Source organism: Vulpes lagopus, chromosome 7 (genome assembly GCF_018345385.1).
Source record: "Vulpes lagopus strain Blue_001 chromosome 7, ASM1834538v1, whole genome shotgun sequence".
Lineage (NCBI taxonomy): Eukaryota > Metazoa > Chordata > Mammalia > Carnivora > Canidae > Vulpes > Vulpes lagopus.
In genome coordinates this window covers 66770522-66781683 of record NC_054830.1, presented here as the reverse complement: position 1 = coordinate 66781683, position 11162 = coordinate 66770522, and the positions used below count along the sequence as shown (strand labels likewise).

The following is an 11162-nucleotide window of genomic DNA, read 5'->3' as shown; positions in this document are numbered from 1 at the left end:
TGGGCTTGGTGATCTCTATTGGTCTGACAGGTGGTGGCCCTTCGGTTTGGAGCACAAATTAATGGGACATGCATGTCTTAGAGATTCTTTAGAATGTCCTGAAGCTCCCCCAGAAATTAGGTAAATATTGATATAATGTAGATATTATGAAATTTTAACTGTTTAACCATTAAAGTTAGGAATTAGTTTAGTGATTATGAGTAGAAAACTGAAAACAATGGGTTAATCAAATTAGAAGTTTATTTTTTCTGCTACATAACTGACATCCTAAGGTAAGGAAACCAAAGCTATTTTGGCAGTTCCATGAAGCCCAAAGACTTCACGTAGCACCACTCCAGAGACCCAGTTTCCTTCTGGATTTATTATGCCATAATCCCTCAGGTAATATCCTCATATTCATGCTTTTCACGTGGCTACTGACACCCTAGCCTAGCAGATGTCTGCTCTTTTAAGAAACTTTTCAGTAAGCCCCATCTGACAATTTCTGCTTCTATCTCACTGGGTAGAATTATGTCAAGGGCTATCCCATGATAGAGGAAAGTGGCGATTTGCATTGTTTCAGGTGGGCACATCACTAACCCCAATAAAATCAGGTCTGTTGGCAAGGAAGCCAGAGAAGAATAGTACTCAAACGGCAACCCACTATCTCTTACACAGAGGTACAGGGAAAAGGGATGAGGTGGCCCAAAACTCATTATTGCTACCTATGTGGACATTCTGGGTAAAGGATTACAGTGACTTACTAATACTACGCAGATTCTATGGGGGTGCCCCAGGGAAGTTCATGTCTCAAGAATGCGTAGAGCTACTTAGTTCATAAATTTCTAGGCCTGTCCTTTCTGCAGATGCAATATCACAGTTGTCTTGCACTAAATCAGTGGTTCTAAACTGTATCTTTTACAAGAGTGCTGGTCTCTCTATAGCAAATCACCATAATACTTAAACTTACACTCCTAGATCTTGCTGCACAGACACAGTTTAGGCACCATGTTCTATGTGGTACCAAATCAGAAAAGGCTACTAAATGCCATCATGCACTGTGGAGAGGTTTTACTGCAGGGTGTAAATGACTCCAGCTGCAAAGGTCCTCCTGGGCAGTTTGGGCTACCTTTGGAGACAGTGGCAGTATTCTCTGCTGAGAGAGAGAGGTTCTTAAGATAGGACAGCCTCACTTTCCTCCTAATGATGCAGCCTGAGGGACAGAGGCCTTGGCGGGCTTTAGAGCCTTCACAGCCTTCATAGCATTCTTTCAGGAGAGAAGTCAGACCTCTCAAAGAGGAAAGCTCACAATCCCAGGTATTTTGCTGATCCTCCCCCTGCCCCAGCCTCTGCCTCAACTACTTCATGCTGGGAGCACTGGAATGCATCAACACATCAACCAGGATCTTCTTGGAAAAGGTTTTCCCTGCCTCAAAAGTAATCTCCTGCAGCTAGCTAAATCATTTCTCACCTCTTAGTCTCCACACACCTTAAAATTCATCTCTCTACAGATAAATAGTGTTCCAGCACACTGACAGGTACTTACATACATACACATATAGATACATACATAGAGGTTTAAAAGTCTTATGTTAAATTATTCTTTCCTTTAAAAAAATCAGTCCTTTGCATAGAAAGGAAAAGGCTTTTAAAACAAAAACATTTTAAAGGTATAGATCGTATCTAGAAGATAAAACATGAGATGATGGGAAAACACAGAGAAGACGGGGGAGGAGATGCAATATGTGCTATTTACCCCCACATATCAAACTGATCCCAGCAGAAGCTAATTACAAGATCTAAGCAGGAAATGATCAAGCTCCCAAAACTACACTCCTGTCTACATCTTCTACCATGTTTCCAAACCCTATACTAATTCTAGGCCCTTCCTCAAATTCTATTCTTGTATTTTTACTCCATTCAGTCACCATCACATAATAAGCACACTGGTATGAAAACCTCTGTTCTTAGTGGTCCGGATATCCCTTAAGCATAATCTCCCATCTTGACTTCAATCTCACTAAAGTCCAGTCATGTCCCTACCGTAGACATTCTCCAGTCATCTGCCCTCCTTGCAGCCAATTAATGCCCTTGTGTACCCTTAACAGAAATTATCAACATGCTTGTGCATTCAGTGGAGGAACAATGACATTTTAGAGACTGTCACAAAGGAGTGGAAACAAAGGAGCTGCCATTTTATCATCCCCTAGGCTGACCTACTCATGATCTCAGAGTTCACCTGCAAGTCATATTTCATTTTAGTGAAGCACTTATTCATGGTAGCTGGCTAGTTTTTGTAAAAAGTAATTTACATCCATTTCCTCTTATTAGGTCATGTGCCCCACCTATCAGTCCTTCAGGCAGTTATTAATCCATTGTTTTCTCTTGAGACACATTTCCTTCAGCTTTCATAATTTTCATAATTTTTGGTATCCTAATATCCTAAACAGTAAAGCTTCTAAAAGTGACTTAGCCTAAGATGTTACTCATACATCAAAACAGCAGTTTTTTAAGAAATATCTTAAACAGGTAGCTCCTTTCCTCAGATGATTTCTAATGCAGAAATTTGATGTGTAAGTGGCTCTGTTTTTAGGGGAGAACCCAGATAGGTGGGCTTGGGCTCATTCTTGACCTCTGAGGCTTCCCGGAAGGACCTTTCCAGAAATCTGAATCTGTAGACCACATCTTGAAAACACTTGTGCTAAAGGAATCTGAATTCTTTAAATACCTTATAAATATTGACAACTTTTACCCTGATTTGGAGACCATATCCTGCTTGGATAGATTTCAATATTAAAAAGCATATGAATAGCAAATAAGTCAATATAGAATCAAAGAAAATATACTGCAACAAAGAAGGGAGCCAAACATGAAACCCCAGTAAAGAGGTGCTATTAAAAATAACAAAATCATTTCTATAAGAACCAGAAAAAATTCTGGCAACTAGTGTTTCCAAAGATACAGAAGATATGACCTTTGTAAAACAGAAATAGCAAGCTATAATGAAGAAAATAATTGAGTGAGGAAAGATACTGAAGAAACTAGAAGGGCAGGAAAATCCAATATATCATAAGAAAATTAAAAATTCATTGAAGGAGGTCAAAAAGTCAAAAGAAAAAGTGATACTGAATGTACCTGGAACAATAATATTAAAGATAAAGTTGAGAAGATATTACTGCACAGAGAGGAAATGAGAACAAAAATTTTGATAGTGACAAGAAAAAAAGTAATTTTTAAGAACATGGAATTGGCTAGATCACTAAAGAAAATCACTAAAGAATCACCAGCCTTAAACAACACATTAGACCAGATGAACTTAATAGATATCTACACAAGAATAAGGAATAAAATCCAACCTAAGACTGATAGTGTTTTGAACAAAGAAGTCAGAAACAGTAGGACCCTAAAACAAACAAACAAAAAAAAGATAGAAAGAAGAAAAAGAAGAAAAATTTTCTGGATCTTAAAAGGGGGGTAAGGCTGAATCTATTTTTTAAAAAAACAAGGTTCATCGTGTTCCAGGAACAGTTATTGAAATAGAAACCTTTCCTAGACACAAAAGGAAAAACTATTTTAGTTATGTGGATAAAGAAAAGTACTATAAGATTTAAGAAGAAAAGCTTACCTAGAAAGGAAAAAATTCAAGTTTGCCTCAGTCTTCATCACATGTTTAAATTCCACAAGAAAATGGAGGTGTGTCGGCAAAACGTTGAGGGGGAAAATCCTAGTGAGCCAAAATCCCAAACTTAGTCAACTTCTCCTTCACAAACAAAACCAACAGAGAGAACTTCTCATGCGAGGATTCAGCACAAATACCACAAATGTACCCTTCATAGAAATGTCCAGAAGAACATTCTACAGCTGACAAAGTTGAAAGAGCCTTTGAGAAGTCAAAAGTCAAACTATAAAGGCACTGCTGTTGGAACATATAGAAAACCATTTAATGTGGAAAATAACTACAAAGCTTATTGCAAATATAATTTCAAAATTTCATTCAAAGCTAAAAAAAAAAAACTTGCAAGGAAACTTTCACTGGTTAAAATAAAATGCTGTTTAACTAATATCATCCTCAATGGAGAAATACTGAGAGCAGGGGTACAACAGTGTCTGCTCTCACCACATGGTTCAGCATAGTACTAGAAGTCCTAGCCTCAGAAATCAGGCAACAAAAAGAAATAAAAGGCATCCAAATCACCAAGGAAGAAGTCAAACTCTCACTCTTTGCAGATAACATGATACTTTATGTAGAAAACCTGAAAGACTCCACCAAAAAATTGCTATAACTGATAGAGGAATTCAGCAGAGTCATGGGATATAAAATCAACATACAAAAATCTGTTGCATTTCTACACACTATTAATGAAGCAGCAGAAAGAGAAATCAATAAATTAATCCCATTTACAATTGCACCAAAAACCATAAGATACTTAGGAATAAATCAATCCAAAGAGGTAAAATATCTATATGCTGTAAACTGTAGAATGCTTACAAAAGAAATTGAAGACACAAAGAAATGGAAAAACATTCCATGCTCTTGGATTGGAAGAACATTGTTTAAATGTCTATGCTACCCAAAGCAATCTACACATTCAATGCAGTCCCTATAAAAATAACATCAGAATTTTTGACAGAGCTAGAAAAAAACAATTCTAAAATGTATATGGAACCACAAAAGACCTCGAATAGCCAAAGTAATGTTGAAGAAGAAAAACAAAGCTGGTGGGATCACAATTTCAAGCTTCAAGCTGTATTACAAAGCTGTAATCATCAAGACAGTATGGTGTTGGCATAGAAACAGACACATAGATCAATGGAACAGAATAGAGAATTCAGAAATGGACCACAGTTGTATGGCCAAGTAATCTTTGACAAAGCAGGACAGAATATCCAAAGGAAAAAAGTCTCTTCAACAAATGGTATTAGGAAAACTGGACAGCAACATACAATAAAATAAAACTGGACCACTTTCTTAAATCATACAGGAAAATAAATTCAAAATGGATGGAAGACCTAAATATAAGACAGGAAATCATCAAAATCCTAGAAGGAAAAATAGGCAGTAATTTCTTTGACCTTGGCCACAGCAACTTCATACTAGACACATCTCTAGTATGTGGCAGGAGAAACAAAAGGAAAAACCAACTATTGGGACCTCATCAAAATAAAAGCTTCTGCACACCAAAGGAAACAATCAACAAAACTAAAAGGCAACTGACAGAATGGGTGAAGATATTTACAAATGACATATCACATAAAAGGCTAATATCTGAAATCTACAAAGAACTTACCACACTCAACATCCAAAACACAAATAATCCAGTTAAGAAATGGGCAAAAAGGGATGCCTGGGTGGCTCAGTGGTTGGGTGTCTGCCTTTGGCTCAGAGCATGATCCTGCAATCCAGGATCAAGTCCCACATCGGGCTCCTTGCAGAGAGCCTGTTTCTCCTTCTGCCTGTATCTCTGCCTCTCTCTGTGTGTCTCTCATGAATAAATAAATAAAATCTTAAAAAAAAAAAAAAGAAATGGGCAAAAGCCATGAACAGACACTTTTCTAAGGAAGACATCCAGATGGCTAACAGACACATGAAAAGATTCTCAACATCACTCATCATCAGGGAAATACAAATCAAAACCACAGTGAGATACCACCTCACACTGGTCAGAATGGCTAAAATGAACAACTCAGGAAATAACAGATGTTGGTGAGGATGCAGAGAAAGGGGAACTCTTTTTTACTGTTGGTTGGAATGCAAACTGGTGCAGCCACTCTGGAAAAGGAGTACAGAGCTTCCTCAAAAAGTTAAAAATAGAACTATGCTACAACCCAGCAATTGCACTACTAGGTATTTATCTAAAGGTATAAAAGTGCTCATTTGAAGGGGCACATGCACCCCAATGTTTATAGCAATACTATCAACAACAACCAAATTATGGAAAAAGCCCAAATGCCCATCAACTGACAATGAACAGGTAAAGAAGATGTGGTATATACACACAATGGAATATTACTCAGCCATAAAAAACAATGAAATCTTGTCATTTGCAACAACATGGTTGGAACTTGAGTATATTATGCTAAGTGAAATAAGTCAGTCAGAGAAAGACAAATATATGATTTCACTCCTATGTGAAAGTTAAGAAACAAAACAGATAAACATAGGGAAAAGGAGGGGAAAATAAGATAAAAAGCAGAGAGGGAGGCAAACCATAAGAGTCTCTTAACTACAGAGAACAAACTGAGGGTTGCTGGAGGGGAAGGCATGGGGGATGGGCTAGATGGGTGATGGGCATTGAGGGCACTTGTTGGGATAAGCATTGGATGTTGCATGTAAGTAATGAGTCACTAAGTTCTACTTCTGAAATCAATACTACACAATGTTAACTAACTCAAATTTAAATTGAAAAAATAAGAAATTTTTAAAATAAATAAATAAATAAATAAATAAATAAATAAATAAAATGCTGCCTAGAAAGAACTCCATAATAAATCACAGAAAGGACAGGGGATGCCAAAGCTAAGTAAAATTTCTCACCATGAATCAAAAGGAGTTGGAAAGTAACTTTTGAACTTGATTTTTATTTTTAAGGAACCATAAGACTCCCATTTATGATATTCTAATAAACTCAAAAGAAAACTCATTCTACAAGTGGACCCCTACAGGAATCTGAAATTTTGAGGAAATGAATTGTCTGACAACCCGAAACTGAAATTTTAAAGTTGTCCCACTGAATTATTAGTGCCCCCAGGCTCCTCAGAGAAGGAAACAGATATCCTTTTGGAATGAACCAACCCTCAACACAGGCCTCAAAGAATTTTACCTCCCCCCCAAGTATATTCCAAGGATGATGAACAGCATACAGGCAGAAATCACAAAATATACAAGGTGCCATAAGAGACAGTCTACAGTAATAATAGAGAGCAAAAGCAGACTTTCAAAGAGTTCAGATATTATAATTATTAGACATAGAATATGGAAATGTACACTGGATTAAGATATTTAAAGAAATAAAGAAGTGGCTTTTAAATATTTATTTATTTATGATAGACACATAGAGAGAGAGAGAGAGGCAGAGAAACAGGCAGAGGGAGAAGCAAGCTCCATGCTGGGAGCCCGACGTGGGACTCAATCCCGGGACTCCAGGATCAAGCCCTGGGCCAAAGGCAGGTGCCAAACCACTGAGCCACCCAGGGATCCCCTAAAGAAGTGTTTAAAATATGATTAAAGAGGAAGCGGAGAGACTCCTGGGTGGCTCAATTGGTTAAGCATCCAATTATTGGTTTTCGGCTCAGGTCACTATCTCAGGGTCGTAGGATGGAGCCCTGCATGGGGTTCCATGCTCAGCACACAGTCTGCTTAAGATTCTTTCCCTCTGCCCCTCCTTCCACTTGTACTCACTTGTGCTCTCTCTCTTCTCTCTCTCTCTCTCAAATAAATAAATAAATCTTATAGAAAAAAAAAAAAGAGGGGGCATATTGGCAAATGGCCTGCAGAGCAACAAGCCTAAGTTTTATTGTGACTCCTATGACACACACCTCACCCATGACTCTCCCTCTGTGACGAAGACACACTGCAGTGGTAGAAAACACAAAGAGAGGAGATCCCTGGGTGGCTCAGCAGTTTAGCGCCTGCCTTCGGCCCAGGGCATAATCCTGGGGCCCCGGGATCAAGTCCCGCATTGGGCTTCTTGCATGGAACCTGCTTCTCCGTCTGCCTGTGTCTCTACCTCTCTCTCTCTCTCTCTCTCTCTCTCTCTCTCTGTGTGTGTGTGTGTGTGTGTGTGTGTGTGTCTCATGAAGAAATAAATAAAATCTTTAAAAAAAAAAAGAAAACACAAAGAGAATGTGCAAGACTACTATCAGAAGTGGATGAAAGAGTAGGCTCAGAGCTGCATATCAACAAGGAAAGATACCTCCTATTCCATTCTCTGCTCTTCCTCCTGCAGGGACAATGATCCCACCTCTTTCTAGTCTCCCAGGTATGATGTCAGTACTCCACGTGGGGAGCCTTTCCATGATGCCAATGATGGGCCCCTCCTCCTCTTGGATGACACCAGTGAGATGTGCTCCTGGAATGAGGCCACCTATGAGAGGCTACATGCCAAAGATGCCTGGGATCCCAATGATGAGACCTCCTACCCTTCCCACGATGGTGCCTTTTCAGTCAGAATGAATCCACCAAAGAGATAAGGAGAGAGGGGAACCTCCATATCCAATTTAATTACTTGTTCTACTTCACCAGGAGATCATGGTGCTGTGACTCTGAGTGTTTTCTAACAGCATAACAGGGAAGACTTGCTCCCCCTTCCTATCAAAGAGAAAATAGTTTTGGCAAGTGACTAATCGGACCCCCCCCCCAAAAAAAAAGCAATTTTCATTTGTATGGAATGTGGAAATAAAATTGTCAATTGTTTAATTTACTATTAGATAATAATAATAAATAATAATAAAATATGATTAAAATAAATAATAATAAATATGATTAATAAATAAAAATAAAATATTAAATAATAAAATATGATTAAAAATAATAAATAATAATAAAATATTATAAAATAATAATAAATAATAATAAAATATGAAAATTTCAATTTCAGGCAAAATATATCCAGTAAAAAAGAGATTTCAAAACACTAGACTGAATGCTTGTGTCCCTTCAAAATTCATATGTTGAAACCTGACCCCAATGTGACGGTTTTAGAAGTTGGAGTCTTTGGGAATTAGTTAGATCATGAGGATTGAGCCCTTATGAATGGATTAGTGACCTTAAAAAAGAGACTCCAGAGGACTCCTTCACCCCTTCTGCCATGTGAGGACATAGTGAGAAGATGGCTGTCTATGAACCAGGAAGCAGGCTCTCACCAATGCAAACCTTCCAGCACCTTGATCTTAGACTTCCCAGCCTCCAGAGCTGTGAGAAATAAATGTTTGTTATTTAAACCACTCAATCTATGGTATTTTTATTATGGCAGCCTGAAGAGACTAAGACAAAAATAAGCAGATCTGAAAAGAATAAATTGTATTCCTAGTAAAAAAAAAAAATTAATAGTAAAGTCATTGAAACTAACAAATTCCATGGAAGAGTTGAACCAGAAGATTATGCACAAATAATAGTATTAGCAAAATGTTAGGTAGTTATGAAGAATTAATTCAGTATGCACCTTACAGAGACAAAAATATGGAAAACATAATAGGTAGGTGAAAAAAAAAGAAGATAAAGTAAATGTCTAACATAGGTCTAATTGGAGTTTCAGAAGAAAGGGAGAAATAGAATGGAGATGAGGTAATATCTAAAGAGATAATAACTAGTAATTTCTCAGAAGAAACCATACACAGTTTCAGGAAATCCAGCAAATTCCAAAGAGGATAAATAAAAAGAAATCCATACCTAGATTTCATCATAATGAAATATTAGATTATTTAAAAGCAGAAGAAGATTTTTCAAATAGCAACCAGATGGGAAAGACAAATCAGTGTCAAAGAAGTGACAATGTTAACTAATGACCTATCAGCAAAAATGGAAATCAGAAACAGTGAAACAGTATATTCAATGTGATGAGAAAAAATTTAGCAAAATATATCCAGTAAAAAAGAGATTTCAAGAGCAAGTGTAAAATAAATTTTCAGACAAAATTTAAGAATTTGCTACCATTAGAGCATCATTAATGAAAATTCTAAAGCTAAGTTGACCATTAGAAATATAATGAGCAATATGTAAATCTAAATGCTCTAGTATAGAGCCACATTTTTAAATGCAAAAAAAGGTAAAATTAATCTTAATAACAATCTATTTTAAAAAATAAAAATAACAATCTATTTAATCTAATAGATCAAGAATAATTTCAATCATTAATGAGATATTTTACCCTTTTTTGTACTAGGTGTTTGAAATCTAGTATACACCTTATATAACAGCAAATCTCAATTCAGACTAGTTATTATATTTCAGGTGCTCAATATCCACAAGACTGGTGGTTTACCATATTGGTCAGTGCAGCGCTAAAAGATAGAAGGAAAATTATTCCTGGTGAAATGGTAGAGATGCAAGAAGAGAGGATGAGCAAAACAAGTGGGGAAAAGGTGGGTAAACCCAATGTTCCCAAGGAACACTGACTGTATAAAACAATAATTGCACCAGAAATTAGGGAAAGTTTTGACCAGATTCTGTTTGAATCGTTTCAGGCAAGAATACTTCACAAGGATGTTGTATGCCTCATATTACATCACATTAAGAGGTACACAACATCTCATCAGAATTAATAAGTGATCTCTACTGATATTGGACCCAGATCCCATTGAAAGCCTTGGGCCATTTCTCTGTACCCACTCCCAGCCCCAGCTTCCTTCTGCTTTTGCCTCTATGGAACCCATCTGTGACTATCTTCAGAAGATTGCCCTCAGCCACAGACACCATTTTGACTGCCTGCTTGTGCAAAAGGCCAAAAGCATTTAAGAGACAGGGTACCCCTTAGCTTTGTTTGGGTGGCTCTGGGCCATTGAATGACTTCTGAAAGCCCAGATCTTTCAAGTTGGGACAAAATCTGAGCTATAATTTGCTCTCCAAAGCTTTCGGTACAATCCAGCTGAGGCTAGAACTGTGCCAGAAATCGTACCCTTGCTTGGATTCCTTCTTGTCACTGATCCGTTTCTCCTACTCCCTTACCAGTTTCCCCTGAGAGCAATTCCCTAATAAGTCACTGGCACATAAATACTCGATTCAGGGTTGGCATCTGCAGAACCTGACACAAGGCAATCCCTAACTTTGTATGCCATGTTACATCTGGGATACATATAAGAAATACAATCTAATTTTATATACACGTGTGCAAAATGGAACACAAATAGGAATCCTTTCTACTTCCATTTCAAGTGATTGGTTTCTGTTAATACACACTGTAAATAATACATTGTGACTGATCAGTGCAAGGCTGATCCATGAGTGGCAACTACCAGCCAGGGTACAACACTGTACACACCACAGTGTTAACTTGCACTCATACACACAGTATTAGCATTATTGAAAACTCAGCTGTGCATCACTTTTCTGGATGTGTAAAACTTCTTTGGTTCTTGAATACAAGCAAATCACTCACCATTCCTAAAGACTGAATGTGGTGCTTATTGTTTCAGAGACAATGAGTCTAGTGTTTGGCGCTCAGACTACATGTTTCAAAGGGAATCTT

The 11162-nt window shown here is 37.5% G+C and overlaps 1 pseudogene; it reads left to right on the top strand.

Annotated features, from left to right (window-relative positions):
- Nucleotides 1–987: 987 nt before the first annotated feature.
- LOC121495167 lies at nucleotides 988–8152 on the top strand (annotated as a pseudogene).
- The last annotated feature ends 3010 nt before the right edge of the window (nucleotides 8153–11162 follow it).